Here is a 6,000-nt window from a genome sequence, read left to right as displayed (position 1 = left end):
TCTCATCGACGATTTGTTTGAATATATTCTCTGTCCCCTTCTCTCTTTCTTCTCCTTCTGGTATGCCCATTATTCTTTATTATTATTATTATTATTAGTTTCAGCTGCACAAGACAAGGTAATACTTAGACGTTCATCATTTATATCCCTCACACTGTGGACCCCCCTCCCCCCATTCCCCTGTCCACTATCCCTCCGACCTTGCACCGAGCCATCACATTACATATATAAAATTATAGTTGGCATTCATTATTGTTTAGCTTCAGGTGTACAGTACATCGATCAAGCATCTACATCTTCCCTGAGGTGGTCTCCCAAATGGGACACGTGTCCATCAGATACCCTACAAAATCTTTACAAAATTATTGATTACATTCCCCAAATTATTTTTCAAAAACCCTGAGGCCATTTTGTCGTTTCCGACTGTTTCCTAATCGCCTCACCTTTCCCCTTATCCCCACCACTTCGCCCATCTAACAACCCTCAGTTTTTCCTCTTTGTCCCCAAAACTGTTTCTGATTAGTTCATTCACTTATTCATTTCTTTAGATTCCGCATATAAGTGAGATCATATGGTACTTGTCTTGTCTTTCTCTTTCTGACTTATTTCACTTAACGTAATGTTCTCTAGATCCATCCATGTTGTTGCAAATGGTAATATTTCTTTTTTCTTCATGGCTGCATAATACTCCATTGTATAAATGTACCACAGCTTCTTAATCCAGTCATCTACCGATGGGCATTTCAGTTGTTTCCATGTATTGGCTATTGTGTATAGTGCTGCAATAAACATAGGAGTGCATACAGATTTTTGAATTGGAGTTTTGGATTTCTCCGGGTAGATACCTAGGAGTGGAATTACTGGATCATAGGGTAGTTCCATTTTCAGATTTCTGAGATACCTCTATACTGTTTTCCATAGAGGCTGCACCAATCTGCAATCCCACCAACAATGCACAAGCGTTCCCTTTTCTCCACATCCGCGCCAGCACTTGTTGTTTGTTGATTTACTTATGATAGCCATTTTGACTGGGGTGAGGTGGTATCTCATTGTGGTTTTTATTTGCATTTCTCTGATGGTTAGTGAAGTTGGCAATTCTTCTTATATCTGTTTGCCATCTCTATGTCCTTTTTAGAAAAATGTCTCTTCATGTCCTCTGCCCATTTTTTAATTGGGTTGTTTGTTTTTTTGGAGTTGAGTTGAGTGAGTTTTTATTGATTTGTGATATTAATCCTTTATCAGATATATCATGGGCAAATATCCTTTCCCATTCAGTAGGATCCCTTTTTGTTTTATTGATGGTTTCCTTTGCTGTGAAAAAACTTTTTAGTTTGATGTAATCCCACATGTTTATTTTTTCTCTTACTTCCCTCGTGCGAGGGGATATATCAGTAAAAATCTTACTCCAGGTAATGTCTGTGAAGTTTCTTTCTATATTTTCTTCTAGATATTTTATGGTTTCAGATCTTACATTTAAGTCTTTTAGCCATTTTGAATTTATTTTTGTATATGGTGTAAGGGAGTGGTCCAGCTTCATTTTCTTGCATGTGTCTGTCCAGGTTTCCCAGCACCATTTATTGAATAGACTGTCTTTACCCCATCGTACATTCTTGCTTCCATTGTTGTAGATTAAATGGGCATGTAGGCATGGATTTGTTTCTGTACCCTCTATTCTGTTCGATTGATCTATGTGTCCATTTTTATGCCAGTACCATGCTGTTTTCATTACTGTAGCCTTGTAGTATAATTTGAAGTCAGGTATCGTTATACCTCCCACTTTGTTCTTATTTCTCAAGATTGCTGAGGCTATCTTGGGTCTTTTATGGTCCCATATAAATTTTAGGATTATAAGTTCTATTTCTGTGAAAAACGCCGTAGGTAGTTTGATAGGAATTGCGTTGAATATGTATATTGATTTAGGCCGTATGGACATTGTAACTATATTAATTCTTCCTATCCATGAACATGATATGTGTTTCCATCTATTTATGTCTTCTTTCATTTCTTTCTCTAGTGGCTTATAATTTTCTGAGTACAGATCTTTTACTTCTTTGGTTAAATTTATTCCCAAGTATTTTATAGTCTTTGGAGGAATTGTAAATGGAATTGTTTTCTAAATTTCTTTCTCTGATATTTTATCATTGGTATATACAAATGCAACAGATTTCTGAACATTAATTTTGTATCCTGGTACTTTACTAAATTTATCTATCAGCTCTAATAGTTTCTTGGTGGAGTCTTTAGGGTTCTCTCTACATAGTATCATATAATCTGCATATAATGATAATTTTACTTCCTCCTTACCTATTTGGATGCCTTTTATTTCTTTGTCTTGTCTGATTGCTGTGGCTAGAACTTCCAGCACTATGTTGAATAGAGGTGGAGACAGTGGGCAACCTTGCCTTGTTCCTGATCTTAGGGGAAATGGTTTTAGCTTTTCCCCATTGAGTATGATGTTAGCTGTGGGTTTGTCATATATGGTCTTTATTATGTTGAGATATGATCCCTCTATTCCCACTTTCTTAAGGGTTTTTATCATAAATGGCTGCTAGATTTTATCACATGCTTTTTCTGCATCTATTGATATGATCATGTGATTTTTATTGTTCATTTTGTTAATGTGGTGTATCACATTAAATGATTTGCGGATGTTGAACCACCCTTGCATACCAGGGATGAATCCCACTTGATCCTGGTGAATGATCTGTTTAATGTATTGCTGAATTTTGTTTGCTAATATTTTGTTGAGGATTTTTGCATCTGTGTTCATTAGAGATATCGGCCTGTAGTTTCCTTTTTTTTTTTTTGTGGTGTCTTTGTCTGATTTTGGGATCAGGGTGATAGTGGCTTCGTAAAAAGTGTTTGGCAGTCTTCCCTCCTTCTGGATTACTTGGAAGAGCCTGGGAGAATAGGTGATAATTCTTTTTTGAACGTTTTGAAAAATTCACCTGTAAAGCCATCTGGTCCAGGGCTTTTGTTTGTTGGGAGATTGTGGATTACTGATTCAATTTCCCTGATGGTAATCAATCTATTCAGGTTCTCTGTTTCTTCTTGAGTTAGCCTTGGAAGGTTGTATGCCTCTAGTAAATTGTTCATTTCTTCCAGATTGTCAAATTTGTTGGCATATAGTTGCTCATAGTAGGTTCTTAAACTTTTTGTATTTCTGCCGTGTCTGTTGTCACTTCTCTTTCATTTCTGATTTTATTAATTTGGGTCCTCTCTCTCCTTTTTTTAATGAGTCTGGCTAAAGGTTTGTCAATTTTGTTTATCTTCTCTAAGAACCAACTCTTGGATTCATTGATCTTTTGTATTGTTTTTCTGGTTTCTATTTCATTTCTTTCTTTTTTTTAATTTTTATATTAAGCACATACGTATTTTATTAATTATAGGCTAAACCATAAGAAAATAATTAGTGTGGGGAAATGCAGAGGTGAGAAAGTATAGTGAAAGCATACCTTTTACATTTTAACATCACTGAATGGTGATATTTAAAATAATAATGATAAAAAATGACAGTACCTCAGAATCCCAACATGATTTTACAGCTCCTTTTCCGAATCTTAATGCTGATATTTTAACTATAAAATGTTGTCACAGAACATTAATGTGAACATATATTACTACGCATTTTAAATACACATTCAAGTCATGAATATTTACATAAAAGTAATAGCAGAAAAGAATTTCAGGGGGCCGAAGCATTTGTAAGAAGAAGCAGTTGTTAGTAGTGGGGATACTTTTGCAAAAAAGATAGGAACAAATGCTTATAAGAAATGAAAATCACAGTTGGATCTACACATGTTAGATTTGTGTATAGCAGCACTTAAGCTAGACAGAATTCATAGATAGTCACTAAATTATCACTTGTATAATTTTGGTGTGCTCCATCAACACAAGTCAAGATATCAGTTTTTGTTTTCTCTTGTGGAGCACTTTCAATAATATCCACACCATTTTCTCTTTTTCCAATTGCCGGCTTGGTTGCTTCTTTCTTGGTATCAACATCCAAGAGTCCATCATCTGATATAGACCGTGAATCATTCCTGCCAGGAATCCAGGAAAGACTGCTTGCATGGTCGCATTGAGAACACTCATCCACTCGACTGTTATTGTCAAAAGACGTTTTACATCTTTCTTTTTTATAATCAGAAATTAGTTGGGCGTTGTGCTTCAAACCCTTAGATAAAGCATATTCTTCAGCGGTCCATCCAATGTCATCTTGAGCAAAGACATCTGCACCTGCCTGAAGCGGAAGCCGGACTGTATTTGAGGACTTATTCTTTACAGCAAGCATGAGGGCTGTTCTTTTCCACTTATCAACTGCATGTATGTTTGCATGTGTCTCGAGTAAAAATTCCACCATTTTCCAGCGGTCCTTATACACAGCAAATAAAAGTGGTGTAAAATCAAACTCATTGGTTGCTTCCATATCTGCCTGGTGTTGCAGCAGCAGTTCAGCTATCGCGGTGTTGTGCCCCATGACCGAGTAGTGGAGAGCCGTGTTGTTACGGAAGTCCTTCATATGTGGATCCGCTCCATGTTGTAGTAGGATTGTTGCACACTCCTCTTCCTGGAACTCCACGGCCTTTATTAGAGCTGTCTTGTTTCTGTTGTCACCGCAATTCATCTGGCATTTTTTCTCTGCTAGAAGAGTCACCACTTCCGCATGGCCAAAGGCGCAGGCCAAATGGAGAGCAGTCTGTTCAGGAGTCTGGAAGTCCAAGATCAAGGCACCTGTAGATTTAGTGTCTGGTGAGAACCACCTTCCTTGTCCATAGATGGTCATCTTCTCAGTGTCCGGCAGAAGATATTTCATTTATTTCTGCTCTGATCTTTATTATCTCTTTCCTTGTGCTCCCTTTTGGCTTATTTTGCTGTTCTTTTTCCAGATTCCTTAAGTGTGAAGATAAACTGTCAATTAGTGATGTTTCTTGTTTCTTTAGGTAGGCCTGCAATGCTATGAATTTCCCTCTTAGGGCTGCTTTCATGGATCCCATAGATTTTGGGTCGTCGTGTTCTCATTCTCATTTGTCTTGAGATATCTTTTGATTTCTTCCTTGATCTCCTGCTTGAACCATTCATTATTTAGTAATAAGTTATTCAGCCTCCATGAATTGGTGTGTCTTCCAGTTTTTTTCCTGTGGTTCATTTCTAATTTCATAGCACTGTGGTCAGAGAAGAAAATTGGTATGATTTCAATTTTCTTAAATTTATCAAGAGTTGTTTTGTGGCCTGACATATGGTCTATCTTGGAAAATGTTCCATGTGCTCTTGAGAAGAATGTGTGTTCTGCAGCATTGGGGTGAAATGTTCTGAAATTATTGATTAAATCCAAGTGGTCCAATGTATCATTTAAGGCTGTTGTTTCCATATTGATTTTCTGTCTGGAGGACTAGTCCCTTGTTGTCAGAGGTGTGTTGGAGTCCCCTACTATGGTAGTGTTACTGTTGATCTCTGTCTTTATGTCAGTCAGTACCTGTTTTATATATTTAGGCGCTCCTATGTTAGGTGCATAGATGTTTCTTAATACTAGGGTTATGTCCTCTTGTCGGATTGATCCCTTTATTATTATATAGTGCCCATCTTTGTCTTTTAATATGTTCATCATTTTAAAGTCTATTTTGTCAGATATAAGTATTGCAACTCCAGCTTTTTTCTCGCTTCCATTTGCATGAAATATCTTACTCCAACCCTTCACTTTGAGCCTGTGTGTGTCTTTTGATCTGAGGTGAGTCTCTTGTATACAGCATATACAAGAGTCTTGCTTCCTTATCCACTCAGCCACCCTATGTCTCTTGATTGGAGCATTTAATCTGTTTACATTTAGAGTGATTATTGATAGGTACATAATTATTGCCATTTTTAAAATTTGTAGTAAATTGTTTTCATCTTTCTTCTATTTACAGAAGTCCTTTTAGTATTTCTTGCAGTGCTGGCTTGGTTGTAATAAATTCCTTTAGCTTATTCTTTTCTGGGAAGCTCTTTATCTCTCCATCAACT

The sequence above is a fragment of the Rhinolophus hipposideros genome (assembly GCF_964194185.1).
Source record: "Rhinolophus hipposideros genome assembly, chromosome: 17".
Lineage (NCBI taxonomy): Eukaryota > Metazoa > Chordata > Mammalia > Chiroptera > Rhinolophidae > Rhinolophus > Rhinolophus hipposideros.
This window is presented reverse-complemented; position numbering follows the sequence as displayed.